This window comes from Neovison vison, chromosome 6, assembly GCF_020171115.1.
Source record: "Neovison vison isolate M4711 chromosome 6, ASM_NN_V1, whole genome shotgun sequence".
NCBI classification, from domain to species: Eukaryota; Metazoa; Chordata; class Mammalia; order Carnivora; family Mustelidae; genus Neogale; species Neogale vison.
In genome coordinates this window covers 134345637-134364241 of record NC_058096.1, presented here as the reverse complement: position 1 = coordinate 134364241, position 18605 = coordinate 134345637, and the positions used below count along the sequence as shown (strand labels likewise).

The following is an 18605-nucleotide window of genomic DNA, read 5'->3' as shown; positions in this document are numbered from 1 at the left end:
ACTGAAGGCCAGAAGCCCGGGTTACTTCTTCTTTTCCCAAGCCTTTCTCTTTCTCTTGAGTCCTACTTCCTGGAAGATAGTGAGGAGTCATAGTTGTATAGAGGCCAGTTACTGCTGTTCCATAAAACACATCAGCAGCTCTCACTTTGCTGACTTCAGACATTAGTTTAAAAACTTATTCATCCGCACTACCTCCCCTCCACCTGCTTACTGCCTGCTTTCCCCTCGCCTTCACCCGCCCTCCCACCCGGAAGGTCCCTCCCACCACATCCTGAGATGGTCTCCCGCCGCCATCTCCAGAATGCGGTGCCAGAGCGCAGAGGGAGAGGCTGCTAGGAGCCTTCCAAAAAGGCGAGGGGTTGCATGGTGGCTCGGAACAGCAGAGTTGAGAAAGGGCCAGAAGCCTCATTCACTATGTTTGTGCAGCTTTTCTACATGATGGGAAATACCCATTGAGATACTCCTTTCCCATCAGTTTTTTTTTTTAACCCAAACCCTAACTTGGTCATAGGAGTCAGGATGTTGACCAGTGACTAACCTTTATGTGTACCCTAAGTTGTCAGATGTTAAGATGACAGAACTTAAAAAAAAAAAGGAAAGAAAGAAAGTTTGCAGGCTGCTATTCCTTACAGGAATCCTCCCTACAGGAGGATTTACTGCCAGTTATCTACAGGACCGGCCAGTCTAGCTGGGGCCCGTGAAGTCAGGGCTGCACCAGGAGGCCTTGCGGGCCTGGCCTCGGTGCTGACGCCTTGGTGCTGGTGCCCTGCTGTGCCAGCTGTGCTCCTTTATGGGGATTTTGGCTCTGATTCAGATACACCGAATCTGAAGTCTTACACTCTTTTTTTTTTTTTTAAGATTTATTTTATTTGAGAGAGAGAGAAGCAGACTCCGTGCTGGGCAAGGACCCTGAGAGCATGACCTGAGCTGAAATCAGGAGTCGGACACTTACCCGACTGAGCCATCCAGGTGCCCCCTAAACTCATTTCTTAAACTCTGTTTTGAGAGCTTAGAAGAAGGATTCTCACTAAGATTTCCGTCTCTGCCAGTTTGAGGTTTTCTCTGTAGCAGTTTACAAATAATGAAATTATGGAAATACTAGAAAATAGGGTACTTTCTCAAAGCAGTTGCAGGGTGCGTCACACGGAAGGGAAAGATGAATTAGAAAGTGACCGTGGTTTGGATGTACGCATTATTTCTAGATGAGCATTAGTCTCAGTCCATCGGAAGCAGCTGCTGTAGCCCTTCCCAAGTTTTCTGAGGAGGAGCTTAGTAGAATGCAGTCATTTTCCATTCAAAACTCATGTATCAGGTGTGTTCATATATATTAAATCATTGTCCTAGGATAATACATTTAATTCCATTGTTTGTAATGACCGAATCTTGAGTTATTGAAAAATTTTTGTTTTAGAAAGTGTCCATTTGGCTAGAAAACAATTATGATGGTAGATTTAGAAATGTCATTTTGACAAATGATGAAACAAGTTCTTGTTTTCTTCTTTAAATTCAAGTGATTGTTAGATCCTTTAAACTTGGAATGCTGTGGGATTATGAAAAGCAGCTTCAGTGAAATGAAGCAGCTGTAAGTCTAACTGTATGCACATTTTGGCCGGAAAAATGAGAGATTAGAAAAGGGCTCCCATTCTTGCTCATCATATGAACTTAAGAGTTATTTAGGAATCACACAGAGAACATTGGGAGATGGAGAGGTTAAGAGAGTTGGGGGAAATCAGGAGGAGACTGAGAAACAAATTGAGGGTTTTGGAGGGAAGGGGGTGGGAAGAAAGAGCCTGGTGGTGGGTACCTAGGAGGGCACAGATTGCATGGAGCACTGGGTGTGGTGCATCAACAATGAATTTTGGAACACTGAAAAAAAAGTGTATAAATAAATAAATAAAAGGTTATTTAACTTAGGGCACCTGGGTGGCTTAGTTCGACTCAGGTCATGATCTCGGGGTTCTGGGATTGAGCCCTGCATTGGGCTCCCTGCTGTTCTGCCTACTTGTGGTCTATCTCTGTCAAATAAATAAAATCTTTAAAAAAAGTTACTTTTCCATTGTTATTTGTACATTGAGTACAAATTTTTGGTTTACATACAAAAATGTGAAGACTAAGAAAATGAAAACTTATGAATAAATGACTGACTTATTGACCCATTTTGTGCAGAAATGAGGTGGTTAGCACTGGAGGACCCGGTGGCAGTGCTCTCTTAGCAGCCTGCATGTCATTGCAATTTATAATGTACTTATGTAACAGCCCTCATCTTCTCAAAATAATATGAAAAACCTGCAGGGCAGGAGCTCTGTCTTCTTCTGGTACAGAGTGGGTACTTGGTAAATACTAGACCTGATTTGTGACCCAGGATGTGATCTATTCTGGAGAATGTTCCATGTGCATTAGAGGAGAATGTGTATTGTTGCTTTGGGATGGAATGTTCTGGATATATATGTGATGTCCTTCTGGTCCAGTGTGTCATTCAAGCCTTTATTTCCTTGTTGATCTTTTTCTTGCATGATCTGTCCATTTCAGTGAGGAGAGTGTTAAAGCTCCCTACTCTTCTTGTATCATTGTCAATGTGTTTCTTTGATTTTGTTATTAATTGGTTTATATAGTTGGCTGCTCCCATGTTTGGGGCATAGATATTTAAAATTGTTAGCTCTTCTTGTTGGAAAGACCCTGGAGTATGCTATAGTGTCCTTCCTCATCTCTTTTATTATAGTCCTTGGCATAAAATCTAGTTGATCTGATAGAAGGATTGCCACCCAGCTTACTTCTGATGTTCATTAGCATGGTAAATTGTTTTCCACACCCTCACTTTAAATCTGTAGGTGCCTTTGGGTCTAAAGTGAGTTTCTTTTAGGCAGCATATTGTTGGGTTTTGTTTTTATATCCATTCTGATACCCTGTGTCTTTTGATTGGGGCATTTAACCCATTTACATTCAGGGGAACTAGGGAGAGATATGAATTTAGTGCCGTTGTATTGCCTGTAAGATGACTGTTACTGTATGTTGTCTCTGTTTCTTTCTGATCTACAACTTTTAGGCTCTCTCTTTGCTTAGAGGACCGCTTTCAATATTTCTTGTAGAGGTGGTTTGGTGTTTGCAAATTCTTTCAGTTTTTGTTTGTTCTGGAAGCTTCTTATCTCTCTTTCTATTTTCAATCATATTCTAGCTGGATATAGTAATCTTGGCTGCATATTTTTTCTCGTTTATTGCTCTGAATATATCTTGCCAGTCCTTGCTGGCCTTCCAGGTTTCTGTGGAAAAGTCTGCTGCCAATATAATATTTTTACCATTGTACGTTACAGACGTCTTGTCCCGGGGTGCTGTCAGGATTTTCTCTTTGTCGCTAAGACTTGTAAATTTTACTATTAGATGACGGGGTGTGGACCGATTCTTACTGATTTTGATGGGGGTTCTCTACACCTCCTGGATTTTGATGCTTGCTCCCTTTGCCATATTAGGGAAATTCTCTCCAATAGTTCTCTCCAATATACCTTCTGCTCTGCTCTCTCTTTCTTCTCCTTCTAATGTTGTTTTGTCTTATGGTATCACTTATCTCTGGAATTCTCCCCAAGTGGTCCTGTAGTTGTTTGTCTCTCTTTTGCTCAGCTTCTTTATTCTCTGTCAGTTGGTCTTCTATATCACTAATTCTTTCTTCTGTCTCATTTATCCTAGCAGTAAGAGCCTCCATCTTTGATTGCACCTCTTTAATAGCTTTTTTGATTTCAGCTTGGTTAAACTGTAGTTCTTTTATTTCTCCAGAAAGAGCTTTTATATCTCTAGATAGGGTTTCTTTAATATCTTCCATGCCTTTTTGGAGCGTGGCTAGAACCTTGAGAATCGTCATTCTGAACTCTAGATCTGACATATTACCAGTGTCTGTATTGATTAGGTCCCTAGCCTTCGGTACTACCTCTTGTTCTTTTTTTTGTGGTGAGTTTTTCGGCCTGTCATTTTGTCCAGATAAGAATATATGAAGGAGCAAATAAAATACTAAAAGGGTGGCAAAGACCCCAGGAAAGTGTGCTTGAGCTAAATCAGAAGAGACCCCAAATCGTGGTGGGGGAGAAGGGGGTAAAAGGAAGTTCAGGGAAAAAAAATTTACAAAGAAACAAATAATGAAATAATATTAAGAAGATATATATATATATATATATATACACACACGCATATTACACTGGTGACTAGAACAGGGTCACTCACTTAATTTTGGGTGTATTTTTGTCTCTTAGAAGAAATTACCTCCCCAAATTTTAAAGAATGGAAAACATATGTAAGAGTAAACACAATGAAGGGACAGAATATGACTATTAAGATGAAAAAAATTTTTTTTTAATTTCTAAAAAAGGAGTTGATAGGTAAGTTGGTTGGGAGAACAAAGAAAAAGAAATTGGAGAAGATTTGCTCAGGCTGGAGAGTAGAACAAGCCCAGTGGTAGATTTAGGGTATAGTTTCATCTATTAGAAGAAGTTGTACCCAAATTTTTTAGAAGAAAAAACCCTATGTGTATACAAAAACTTTAGTTAGATACAATGAAGGATAACATATGACAATAATAATGAAGGTTCGAAAAAGATTTTTTAATGAAAAGTATTGTTAAGATAAACTAGTTAAAAAACGTTAAAAGAAGAAAGGGTAAAAGTTAAAAAAATTAGCAGAAGATAAATAAAATAAAAAAATTAACTTTGCAAGACTAAAGTATCATGAGGAGAAAGCCATGAATTCCATGGTTTGCTCTCTCCTCCTCTGGTATTCCCCTGTTCTCCTTGGGAAGTGAACTTGGTCTTGGCTGGATTTCTTGTTGATCTTCTCAGGGAGGGGCCTGTTGTAGTGATTCTCAGGTGTCTTTGCCCCAGGCGGAATTGTACCACCCTTTCCAGAGGCCAGGCTAAGTAATCCGCTGGGGTTCACTTTCAGGAGCTTTTGTTCCCTGAACACTTTCCATAGAGTTCCAGAGGTCAGTAATGAAAGTGGCGGCCACCCAGTCTCTGGCATGGAGGAGCCAAGAGCTCAGGGCCCCCACTCCTCAGTGCGCCCTCAGAGAAAACTGCTCAACCATTTCCCTCTCCCTGGCCTCCGACTGCGCTCAGACCTCACCAGGCTGTGACCAAGCATCTCTGTCTCTGGCCCACAGTTCTACCTGGAGTCTCTGAAACCCTTAGATCCCTGAGCTCTTCCGGGGGGATCTCCCCAGTTCTTTTGGTGACCCCACTCACAGAGCAGTGGCCTGTGCCATGGATTACAGTTCAAGGTAACCCTGATTTGAGAGGTCACTCCTTGGCTCTCTCTCTGTTGCCGGCTTCCCCACTCTAATACCTGTGAGTTCTGTGACACTCAGACACCTCTGGTCCTTCTGTGACCCTGCAGGACTTCGGGCCACACCGTTCCCGCATGGGCTTTACCCCGATTTAGCCTCTGGAGTGATGTCCCTCAGTGGACATCTCTTTTAAAAGTCCTGATTTTGTGCTCCGTTGCTTGTCAGGAGCCAGACCCTCCCCCCGGGGTCTATCTTCCCGTCGCTTTGGATTCACTTCTCCGTGGGTCCTACCTTTCAGAAAGTAGTCAATTTTCAGTTTCTAGAATTGATGCTCTTCTCTTCAATCTCCTGTTAGATTTGTAGGTGTTCGGAATGGTTTGATAAGCTATCTAGCTCATCTCCTGCTACCTGATGTCATCTCAGCCTGCTACTTCTCCGCCATCTTGATTCCTTCCTCCCTTTGGATTGTTAATCTTTTTACATTTTGAGGACTCAATTAAGTAATATACACTAAAATTCAGAGGATGTATCCAGAGCGAATTAACAGACACGGAAAGATAAGGCACAAAACAATTATGTTACTAAACATGTCAGGATCCCCAGTGTTGGCCTGACTCTGTGGAAACTGGCTCCATACCAGTATCCTTGGGGTGGTGTCTTGAGGAAAACTGTTTGTCCTAGGATGAATCCTACCCATCAGCCCAGTAGTGGCTCTAATGGCGCTGGTCTTTGCAAACCTGGGAACCATAGCAAGGATAGACGTTAAAGGAGAATAGAGCTTCATGACAAAAGACATTTGTCATGTGATAACTGAGGGAAAAATTGAAAACGGGTAAGGAAGCTATGTCAGTTTTGATCCTGCAGGCAAGGAAAAATGATTAGGGAAAGGCTGTAAGAATAGCTTTGATCCTGCAGACCAGTTATAGTCAGGTGAAAGTGTTTCCTGTGTCAGGATCAGTTGTATGAGGGGACAGATAAGAGGAGGATGGCCACATTGGCAGATGATTGAAAATCACACCCAGTGTTGGGTTTTGTCTGATGAAAACAATTGTCCCTCACAGACAAGAAGTGGAAGAAACGCGGAATAAGTTGCAGGAGTCTGACCTCACCTTCATCCACAAGGTAACCTGAGCTGTGTCCAACACACTGACCCCTTGGCGCCCCCTGCAGGTGATGGTAGTGGCCCTTAGAGCCCTGAACATGGGTTTCTGGTGTGTTGGCTTTTTCAGATCGGAGTTCAGGAAAGGAATGCTCTGGCTAACTGGGTAAGTGTTTTCCTTTTCCTCATCTTTGTTTGGGGCACAGTCGGGCACAACTGAAGGTGGGTGTGTTTTTCTGCCACAGATGCAGGCTCGGTATTGGGAAACAAGGATGATGCAGCAGAGCAGGGAGAACGCCTACCTGAAATACAAATGTGAGATTTTGACGTGCATTTTTATGGGTGTTTGGAGAGGTGACGGCTATGCTGTTTACTGCCTAGGAGAGGACGTGGTGTTGTAATTCTTAGAGATGTCCATTCTTTTTCTGTGTTCAAGACTGTGCGTGATGAAAGGGGAGATGCTGCCCGTGGGATCCATGAGGTGGGAACCGATGCCAGGAAGGCCTGAGTTGCAGAAGCCTGTGTGGCAAGGTAGGCAGCACGATGTGAAATGCAACAGCCTGATTTTTGCTGTGAAACCACACGGTGTCCTTCCTGTTCCTGTGGGTAATCGCTGTGTGTCCTGCAGAGAATCACAAGCCTGCAGGTTCTTTGAAGGGGTGACAGGAGGGTGCTTTCCTTATATGCCCCCAGGCAGAAGGACACTTGCCCCCGTGACAGGTGGAGCTCACGCTGCACCACACCTTCCCCCCTGCTAACCCCTTCGAAAAAGCTGATCCTGGGAAGGTGGGAGGCGAGCACCCTTCCCACCTTGACTCAGTGGTCAAGTCTTGGGGAAGAAAAAGGCCTTCTCAGGGCCTCAGCTTTTATTTTAATCAGTCATAGAGAGAACATATTGGATTCTGAGGTCACTAGAGCAATAGGAGTTGAAGTACATAAAGAACCTGCAGGGGCTTCTGGGCGACTCAGTCGGTTAAGCAGCAGAATCTTGATTCCTGCTCAGGTCATGATCCTCAAGCTTTTGAGATTGAGCCCTAAGTTGGGCTTGGTGCTGAGTGTGGAGCCTATCTGGGATTGTCCTTCTCCCTCACCTTCTCCCCCATCCCTCTTTGCTCACAAGTTTGTGTTTTCTCTGTCTCTTCTCAAAAAGAAAAAAATAATAATAATTGGCAAAAAATCTGGGCTCTGACCATTCACCATTCTCACTGTTTAAATGAAAATAGCTCCATGCCAATGAGCATGTGGTGAAAAAATAACGAATAATGTTTTTCTGAAAATGAATAAATTGAAAAAAAAATGTTTATTTAAGTCCACAAAATACACTAAGAGTGTGATACCTCAGCCCTGGTAGTGGCAATTCTCATTTCAAAGACAAGGCAAAGAGCCCCCTTTTTTCTATTAAATGTCAGGTCCTAGCCACAATGAAGTAAAATATAGTTAAGAGAACAGGTATAATCAGATATTTCTGTGTGAGATGTGAAGACAATTATTGTCTATCACATACAGACTCACAGATGTGGCCACACACCCAAGTGTTCATCCAAGGCCTCAGATACACTATGGGAGGCAGAGAGCATTTAGGAAAACACAAGGTCCCATTGTACTAACCCAAATCCTCTTGCCTTACAGGGTAATCATTTTGTAATCTGAAGACTTCCTTGATCTCCAACAACCAGGCTCCAGTGAGTTTATATCTAGTCAAGATATGAATGTTTCTGCCTGGTGGTCTGAATTCTTTCCCTGCCCATCCTGTCCCCTGTGCTTTGTCTCTCCTGGTATCTCCCCAATAAACTGTTCATGGTTCTGTCTCTGTAACATCTGAAATGTTATTGATTTTTTTTTCTTAATGACAATTTGAGCTCCCAGAAGCCAGAACAAGCAATTAGAGGAATGGCTGCTAACAATGTAATTCTGGCCAGTGAGGAAGCTTGTAAGTGGCAGATCTCAAGGGTGACAAATGTGTCTTTCTATCACTGTCTCCCATTCTGCTGAACTCTTGACATGAAGACTGTGGGATAGGGTTGGGGCAGAGGTAGGGAAGATACCTTTGGAGCTTGGAGCATTTCACTAGCAGGGATAGGAGGGCTGAAGTGGTATTAAAGGGGGAGGAGAGAGAATAGCCAAGACACTTTTAACCTATTTAGGGTATAATAACAGTAATGCTGAGTAAAAGAGGAGCAAACCTCACTGTATTGCCTGTTCCCAAAAGATTCTGTTGTCTGGACCCAGAATTTAGGTTGTGCTGTTGGAAATGATGGCTTAGGTATCTCATGGCCTGGCTTGGGTCAGTTCAGGAAATTATCCACCATTTATTTTCCCAAGAAGATACATTCTGAGTTCCAATTAGTCAAACTTTCTGATACATTTTTGGAATGCAATCAAGTTTTAAATTGGGAAATGCCTGTAGCTCCTCATTAGCATTCCTCTATGCCAATGCCTGTAATCCCGTTTAGAATGTAGTTTAAGAAATCATTCAGCAGAAATGAGAAATTCATGTATACTAAATAAAGTAATGATCTTTATCAAATTTTAGGGGTACAGGGAGTTGCACTGGTTTGGGCTGGTATTTCTGGATTAATAGAGGAGACTAATTCCATGCAAAATAATGCTAGAAGGTCAATTATGGTTTCAGAACACTGAATAACATATCTATTTTAGTTAAGAGTTTCTTTATGTAGCTATGGGACTGAATTTAGTTCTGTGCTTTTTTGGAAAGTCCTGATCTTTTTTCTTTGTAAGCTTACCATACATCAATCCCATGCTCCCTCCTTTCACTCACTGGCTCCAATTCCTGTGTTTTTTGGCTTTGACTTTCCCATAGTACATAGCTGTGGTTGTCAAAATCGTGTGTTGAGGTTTTAAAAATTCACAAGGGATGGATAATGTTAAATGCTATGTTTTGTCATATTTACATGCTGGTTTTCCAAGCATTATATTAAAGAAACAAAAGACTCATTGCTGATTTCTAAACCATAGTTTTTATCATATACTTTTTATTCCATGCACTTTTGCTCTGTTTCATCTGACTTCTGTCGATAATCTGTTGTCAATTAAATTTAAGTCATATACTTTCTTTTAGTGCTCTCTTTGATGGATTTCGCTGTTTCCAAACAAGTAAGAATATTTTTCTCCTAAACCTTTTCATTTAGATAACATTGTACTTCATTCTATCAGAAGTATAAATGTCTTTTTTTTTCCAAAATCTTCTGAGAAGACAGGGTTATATATACAGGAAGATATTTTAAAATGATACCTTACAAACTACTTCCCAAATACAGTGTCAGGATAGTGGAGGGTCAAGGCTATGCTAGGCAGTGGTAACTCAGAAAGACTTACAGGACCTAAAGCATATCATCCATAGGGGAGTACCAGTTGCTTCACTGGGTCAGGTTATATTCAGAAAGTAATTTTCAGATTTTCCCTTACAGTCAGAAAGAAGGCCCTAATTTGTTAGGACAACACGGAGTTTTTCATCACTGGCCTTCAGCCATTATTTTTAGCTTCACTTCCAGATGTTCTTGTCCATTCTTGTGCTCAATTCTTTTTTCTGTCCAATTTCTCCATAAGAATTTTTGCACATTTCTATCATTGTACTTAATGACACTGTGTTTTGTTTTTTTGTGTGTAAATAGTGTTTAGGTAGGTACCCTTCCTCCTAGCTAGAATGCAAGCTTCTTAAATGCAGAAAACACATTTTATTCCTTTTTGTAGCATGGAGCTGTGTCACAGTAACTACTTAATGTGTAAGTTAAGTGAGAAAAATAAAAGATGCTATTTTCCAAGAAAGGTAATATTAATGCATTTGTCCAATTAATTGTATTACTGTTTTTGTCAGAGAAACAAGAAGATATCAGGGTTCTACGAGATACAAATGAAATATAATGTATACTATTTGATTGCATATGTGAGAAGAGATAACCTTTCTTATCCATATAGCTCGAAGTTTATTCCTATTACCTCTCCTTCAGGAAGGAGTCCAGATGGGATCCCCCAGTGGCCACCTTCAGCTGTTGGCAATAACATGAGGGCAGAGTGGGTTGGCAGGGTGTCCGTGACCCGGATGGAAGGAGGAAATGCAGGAAATGCAGAATTTCCCACTGAAATGCAAAGTGGGAAAAGGCAACCAAGGAAGCCTTTATCAGCTTCACAGTTTTATCTTCTCTTGGTTTTGTTTTTGCCAAGTTTTGTTTTAGGGTATAGTTGGTCAGAAAGGCATAGAAGATGATGACAGCTGGTGTCTGTGCTTGTATGTACTCAAATAAAGTGACTAAGGTGGCAGGCAAGATGGTAGGACAGATGGCTGGCCCTTGGATGGCTTTGAGGAGGTGGGCTGGGCTGCCCTCCTCCACCTCCTATTTCTCCTGGTGTGAAAAAGGTACGAAAAAAGTCATGGAGGGTACTTTAATATACATTGAAAGCAGAGATAAAATGATACTATATAAAACTGTCACCTCTGGGGCACCTGGGTGGCTCAGTGGGTTAAGGCCTCTGCCTTCGGCTCGGGTCATGATCCCAGGGTCCTGGGATTGAGCCCCGCATTGGGCTCTCTGCTCAGCGGGGAGCCTGCTTCCTCCTCTGTCTGCCTGCCTCTCTGCCTACTTGTGATCTCTGTCTGCCAAATAAATAAATAAAATATATTTTTAAAAAACTGTCACCTCTGAAGTCCACTTACTTCAAGTATAAGAAAATGCTAAACTTGGGTCATACACCTAATCATAATAATGAGCAACTTATAAAGCATATATTTTTGTGGAGAGTTGTTTAAGCCCAATATAGTAGTTCTTTTTTTTTTTTTTTAAGATTTTATTTATTTATTTATTTATTTGACAGAGAGAGAGAGAGAGATCACAAGCAGGCAGAGAGGCAGGCAGAGAGAGAGGAGAAAGCAGGCTTCCCACTGAGCAGAGAGCCCGATGTGGGGCCTGATCCCAGGACCCTGAGATCATGTCCCAGGCCGAAGGCAGCGTCCCAACCCACTGAGCCACCCAGGCGCCCCTATAACATAATTTTAATAGGTGCATAGTGTTGATTACATATATATATATAATAGTTTATTTAATGAATTCTATCTTGTAGGAACTTAACATTTTTTTTTCAAAATTTCACTGTTATGGGCGATTTTCCATATTACTATTCATTAGAGAAATGAGACAGTGCAATTTTTATTTGTGATGGACCTAAATGTCAGAATTATATTAGCAATGGTATTTTAGTATGCCACATTTAAGGCATCAATGTCAGCAACATATAAAATGCATAATATTTACTTACACATATTTTATATAAGAACTACCCTTCATTAGGTGTCCAATCTAAGGCAGGTTCTGTGCTAAGTGATCAGGATGGTATCTCATGTAATCCTAGTACTTGTCCTAGCACATAGATTTGATAATTATTCCCCAGTGGCCAGATAAGGAAACCAAAGTTGGTCAACTTTGGCTAGAACAACTGCCCCAAATGCACAGGTAGTAAGAGGCAGTGTCAGGTGCTAACTCAAATCACCTAATATTTGAGCCACTATCATGCTGTCTTTCCTTGCCTTGATAACAAAGCAGAGTCCTTAGCAGGGAAGAAATGGAAAGTACCTGACAATGAGAACAGGATCAGGTGGAGAACGATTATGAGGTAATTTTTTTCCTTTTTCATATTATTTTCAAGAAAATATGGACATTGTATTAAGAAATTGACAGTCTAGGTGTTTTGAATCCATTTAAATGAACATGAATGTTATTTATTAAAATGCTAATAATGCATTAAGTTATAAACATAAAAAGATTTAAATATCAGCTATGTAAATTTCAGTATTAAACTTCAAATTAAAGGCAAATAATTCCTAGCTGTGGAATTGCTGGGTCAAAGAATGTTGGTTTGTAAATGTGTGAATTTCCCAAATGAAATCTGAAACTGGCCCAGCACATGGAGGGCAAAGAGAGACTGAAGAAACCAGACTGGTAGCTGGCAGTTTCAATAAGCAAGGGAACTTACATATGGGGCTCATCTTGGGTGCCATAAGATAAGTAGATCTCCATACCCACCTGCCAGATCTTAAAACTTTATATAAAGACCTTACCTAGGTTCAGTCATTTATCTTAGTCCAGATGGTCTCAACACCACATTGCTCTCTTGAGTTTGCATCCTTGAATCTGGCTTGTACAATGGAAAGGGTGGGCACAATGTACACTGCAAGGACATAGGAGACGGTGAGGGGCCTCCACCTGCTTGGGCCCAGCTCATAGTTCAGTCAGCAGTCACGTTCCTTCAATAAGAAGGTAGGTAAAATTTTACTTTTTAAAATATTGTCAAATTTTCCTTCAAAAATTTCTTAACAAATTGCTTTCCTTCTAATCTTTCTGCCTGACATTCTTATTGCATTGGAAGTACTTTTTTTTTTAGTTCATCAAAGTCTGTCTTTTGAAGAAAATTCTTCAGAAGTGCTTCTTTTTTTAAGATTTTATTTATTTATTTGACAGAGAGAGGTCACAAGTAGGCAGAGAGGCAGGCAGAGAGAGAGGAGGAAGCAGGCTCCCTGCTGAGCAGAGAGCCTGATGCAGGACTCGATCCCAGGACCCTGAGATCATGACCTGAGCCGAAGGCAGCGGCTCAACCCACTGAGCCACCCAGGCGCCCCAGAAGTGCTTCTTAAAAAAAAGAAAAGACTGTTTTAGGCTGCCTAGGTGGCTTGGTCGGTTAAGCGTTTGCCTTCAGCTCAGGTCATGATCCCTGGATCCTGGGATCCAGCCTCATGTCCTGTCAGTTTTCTTTCTAAGGTTCCTCTGTCTGTTCTTCTCAATGAGGCTCACATTTGTTAATTTTCTTAAAATCCCCCAACTCTCTATTGTCCTAGCAGCATCGTTTTGAGGAGCAATCAACAATTGTTACTCTGCTAAAATTTGCTGCCTCAAAGTTATTTTCAGATAAAAAAAAAACAGAAGAAGGAAAGGAAGGAATTTAGTTATTTAGTTTAACAGGCTGGACCTCTTTTGGTGAAGGCTGGAGACAGACTCTACAGGGCTTTTTTCTGAAAGGTGATCTTGCCTGAGAGAAATGATAATGACTGAAATAAAAGGCCTCTTTCGCATCTCCTGTGTGCCCTCAGCACATTTTAATCCTAATTACAGAAGAAGTCTAAGAGAGCCTTTCACAGAAAGAGCCGATTATAACCACAGCCCCACATGGAACGTATTGAGGGCTACAGTTGCAGCTGTTGAGCATTATAGCATGAGACACACACTGGAAATGTCTCTTATGAAGCATATGTTGAAAAGTGTTTTATTAAACTCAGCTGTATGGGAGTCCTTTGTTGTTTTTAAAACTAGGGGACAGGTTTTTGTTTTGTTTGTGTGTGTGTGTGTGTGTGTGTGTGTGTGTGTGTGTGTTTTAATACCAAGAGGCCCCTCATATTTCTTTAAGCTTTGGTTATGCAATTTTTATGCACTAATACTGCATGGAACCATTTGGGTTGTTTAAAACGCCCTGAATCTATCCCTAGCAGAGGGCATAGGACTCAGTTTCAGATTGTTATCTTTGGGCAATGGCTTTGTCTTATTTTTGACTGCAGGGAAATTAGGAAATAGAAATTCAGTGGCTTCTAGGTTACATATTTCTGGGGGCTGGTGAAGTGCATGATAAGGGCAAGAGGTGAAAGGGCATTGGGGATGAGCACAAGGGTCATCGAAGCTTTACCCCAGAACAAGATGATGTGCTAACAGCAGAGAATGGTGGCATTCACAGCAGAGAGATCATGACCAGGGAAGACAAGAGATCTGTTTGTTATTTCAAAACTGAAATAAGGTTTTGGTGTTGTCTTCGTGGCAATATTATGAGTATCTTAGTGGTTAAGTTTTTTTCTCTTCTTACCAGTTGTACACAATTTTGCATCAGTAGTAATCAAACAGAGTAAAAACCAAAACCAAAGCAAACAGGAGAGGAAAAGCACACATCACTGGAATTTAAAGATAATCTCACATTCCATTTTAGCTAATATTTCCTATTCTCACCTTCATTCAATTCAACTCTTGTAAGCTGTGCAGTAATAAGTGTTAGTCACAACTCCAAGGTAAAGACAGGTGTGCAGGAAGAGTGAAATAGCCAATATGCTGAACACCCTGCATTTCCCCTGGCTATTCAGTGTGCTAGTAGATTCAAAAGGGAGAGAGGACACCCATACATTAATGGCCAGGACCAGCAGAACGTCCTAGCACAGAGGATATGTGTAGGGAAACATTTTATTTTTCTTAGAGGCTTTGGACCTTAAAGCCATTGTAGTCTCTAGGTGAATCTGGCACCTGGAAATGTCACAACGGATTTGCTCAGATGAGGCAGGTCCCAGTGGTATGAATGATGCCGCTTTCCTATGCTACCTATTCCCCACAAGTCACTCTTAGATAGGAAGGGTCATATGAAAGCTTCCCAAGTACAAGGTGATGTCCTAATTATAGGTTGGGACATTTCCAAGGAGTCTTGAAATGCATTGCTATCTTTAGTTTACATAGAGTCAAGGCTGGGAAACATCTGAGAATGGTGTGGGGTGAGCATCCAAGACCCCATAACAGTTGTGCCTATGGCCCAGAATATTTTGATGCCACCAAATTTCAAAACACGAAAAGCTGAGCTTATAAGGCAATTCGGAGACCTTACTTTAATCGATGAGAAAATTATAACATTTTATTTTGGTGATAGTTATATATGGTAAGGCAGGGAGATAACTTTTTAAACAGGTATCAAACAGTAAAATTAATGATAGAGATTCTAATCCAAAAAGTCTTCCAGCTTTGAGGAGGAGGTCATAATGAGCTCGGATTGTCAGAACGGCTAAAATTAACAACTCACTAAACAACAGACATTGGTGAGGATGCGGAGAAAGGGGAACCCTCCTTACACTGTTGGTGGGAATGCAAGCCAGTGCAGGCACTCCAGTAAACAGGATGGAGGCTCCTCAGAAGTTGAAAATAGATCCACACTACAACAGCAGTTGCACTACTAGGTATTTAGTCAAAGGATACAAACATAGTGATTTGAAGGAGCACATGCCCCACGAGGTTTATAGGGGATAGCAAAGTCCACAATTGCTAAAATACAGAAAAGAGACCAGATGTCTATCAACAGATGGATCGATAAGGAGGTTGTGGTACACGCACACACATGCACACACACACTGGAATATTACTCAGCCATCCAAAAGAATGGAATCTTGCCATTTGCAATGACGTGGACAGAACTAGAGAGTATGCTAAGTGAAATCAGTCAGTCAGAGAAAGACAAATACCATATGCTCTCCCACACATGTGGAATTTAAGAAACAAAACAGGTGAACATAGGGGAAGGGGAGGAAAAATAAAATAAGAAGAAAACAAAGAAGGAAGTAAACCATAAGAGCCTTTTAACTATAGGGAACAAACTGAGAACTGCTGGAGGGGACATAGGTGTGAAGGTGCAGTAACTGGATGATGGGCAGTTAAGAAGGGCACTTGAAGTAATGAGCCCTGGCTGTTATACACAACTGATGAATCACTGAATTCAACCTCTGAAACTAATAATATAGTATATGTTAATTAAATTGGATTTAAATTAAAAAGAGACAAATATTTCTGCTTCTATGAAGTTAAATTTGTGAGACTAATACATGTAAAAGTAAGTGAATTCTGAAATATGGTAGAGGGCAATGAATGTAACAGAAAAAAAATAGAGCAAAACAATGGAGTTTGAAATGTTAGCAGGAGCAGATCAGGGTGCTAGGGTTGTTGGGTTCTGGTGAGAGTCCTCTTCCTGACTTGCAAACAGCTTTGCCTTTGTATATCCTCACATGGCAGAGAAGAGTAAATTAGCCATATCCCTGCTTGTAAGCCATATCCCTTCTCCACCCTCATGACTTCATCCAAACCTAACTATCCCCCAAAAGCTGACTTCCAAATGCCATCACGTTGGGAGTTAAGGTTTCAACATGGCATTTGGGGAAGACACAAATGCTTAGCCCATTGTAAGGGGATAAGCCTAATTTGGAAGGAAGACATGATTCCTCATTTAAATTGGGAAATAGAATGGGAGTGATTCTAGAAGTAAAGAAGGTAGCCTCTTGAGCAAGTACAGTGATACACCATTTAGATGACTCATCCCACTGGTAGGCAGTCCTTCATTGTGCACTATTTGCATGTGAGTGGCTTGAACCACCTACTGGCATAATGAACCCCACACTGATCTTCTTCTCATTGTACCATCTGAGTATATATTGGGGAACTGTGATTCTAGACCCTATTCTTTGTGTCTCAGTATTACTTCTTTGAGATTAACAAAATAGAGGATACTTTCCTGAATCTACTAAGCCAGAACATATGAGGATAAAACCATTTATAAATACTTTAGATGATTCCAATGTACATTCAGATTTAGGAAACATGAGCTTTTACTTGGTGTGGTCTTGGAGTAAATATCACTGAAATAATATCTTGAACCATTTCAGAGACTTCTGGAAGCAATGTCAAAGAAATGTTTTCAGGACACTCAAGGAGACCAATTAAATCCATAGCAAGGATTAGAGAAGTGATTGAGAAAGATAAACTTTACTAAGTCATTGATCCCTAGTATCACTTGTTAATACATAGAAATATTCAGGCAAAACTAATTTAAATGTTATCTTTATTCTGTAATTTATTTAATGTTAAAATTTGTTTATAATTCACCTGTGTTCGGAAACTTAAAAATCGAACTACTGAGTAAAACTATGAGTCTTTTACAAAAAATGAATATTATGTTGGAATAAAAATTAAGAATTATATAGTACTTAGAAAAAATATATTCTTTAAAATTTGGTAACTTAAAACTTTATAAAATGACTGTTTTAAGGGTATCTTTGATATGATTATTGACATTATTTTTCCCCTGTGACATAAAAAACTAGTGAAACATTACATTCAGTTTTAAAAATATATTATTTAGTGAAATGTATTTCTAAAACATCTGATGATATTTTGTTTTCAATTCATTTGAACAAATGTAAGAAAGAAAAATCATTCCATTAGGGTTCTTTGGAGAAGCAGATTAGAAGTGTGCATTTATTTGTTTGTTTGTTTATTGATTATGATTTACTGGTTTACACAGCTATGCAAGCTGAGAAGTCCCACAAGGTGGCTATCTTCAGGCTGGAGAACCAGGAAAGCTTGTGGTATAATTCAGCCAAAGCGCTAAGCACAAAGGCCTGAGAGACTGGAGAGGCAGTGATGTAACTTCCAGTCCAAGGTCAGGAGAGGACAAGATGAGATGCCTTGGCTCAAGCTGTGAGTCAGGAAAAAGGGGTGAATTGTTCCTTTCTCTGACTGTTGTTCTATCTCAGTTTCCAATAGGTTGGGTGATACACACCTACCTTGGGAAGTGCAATCTGCTTTCCTGAGATTGTGCTAATCGTGTCTGGAGCAGTCCTCACGGATAGAGCCAGAAAGGTTTAATCTGGATACCTCGTGGCCAGTCAGGCTGACATACAAAATTAACCATCACAGCCATACTTGTGAAAAACCTCTTTAAAACATTTTATTCTTTGGGCACCTGGGTGACTCAGTTGGTTAAGCCACTGTCTTCTGGTCAGGTCACGATCCCAGAGTCCCAGAATCGAGTCCTGCATCAGGCTCCCAGCTCCATGAGGAGTCTACTTCTCCCTCTGACCTTCTCCCCTCTCATGCTCTCTCTCAAATAAATAAATAAAATCTTTATTTTATTTATATATAGTCTTATATGTAAGATTATATATGTATAAATATATAATCTAAAATATAAAATCTTAAAAAAAATTGATTCTTTTAATTATATGCTCAATATATTTCAAATGAGAAGACAGGAAGAAAAGAGAACCAACCCTTCACATCAGAGATACTAAAACATTCATTTGTGCATATCTAAATTATATACTAAGTAACTAAAGAATGGTGAGTTTTCACAAGGGTAAATCACTTCCATTTGGAAACTTCCATTTCCATTCTGTTGTAATTGATCAATATCATGAATAATAGTGATGTTCATTAAAAGTCATGAGTTTATTTATTTCTAAAGATTTGGTTATTTGTTTGAGAGAGAGCAAGTTGTGGGGAGGTACAGAGGGAGAGAAACTTAAAGCAGACTCCCCATTCACCAGGAAGCTTGAGACAGGACTTGATCTCACGACCCATGAGATCATGACCTGAACTGAAACGAAGAGTCAGATGCACAACCAACTGAGCCACCCAGGCTCACTGAAAGTCATGACTTTATAACATAATCCAA

General features: G+C 40.4%; 1 long non-coding RNA gene across 6 annotated transcripts in view; it reads left to right on the top strand.

Annotated features, from left to right (window-relative positions):
• The window catches only part of LOC122908959, a 35836-nt gene extending 18834 nt beyond the window's left edge, over nucleotides 1–17002 (top strand). For 3 of the 6 annotated variants that reach the window (XR_006385049.1, XR_006385052.1, XR_006385048.1), the window contains 5 exons: nucleotides 6322–6382; nucleotides 6490–6525; nucleotides 6605–6674; nucleotides 6796–6890; nucleotides 7989–8179. This is a non-coding gene — a long non-coding RNA (uncharacterized LOC122908959). Of the gene's footprint in view, nucleotides 1–936; nucleotides 970–6321; nucleotides 6383–6489; nucleotides 6526–6604; nucleotides 6675–6795; nucleotides 6891–7988; nucleotides 8180–9438; nucleotides 9474–11914; nucleotides 12377–16815 lie in introns of those variants that run through there. The other 3 variants (XR_006385051.1, XR_006385050.1, XR_006385053.1) reach the window with 3 other exon arrangements.
• Nucleotides 17003–18605: the final 1603 nt, after the last annotated feature.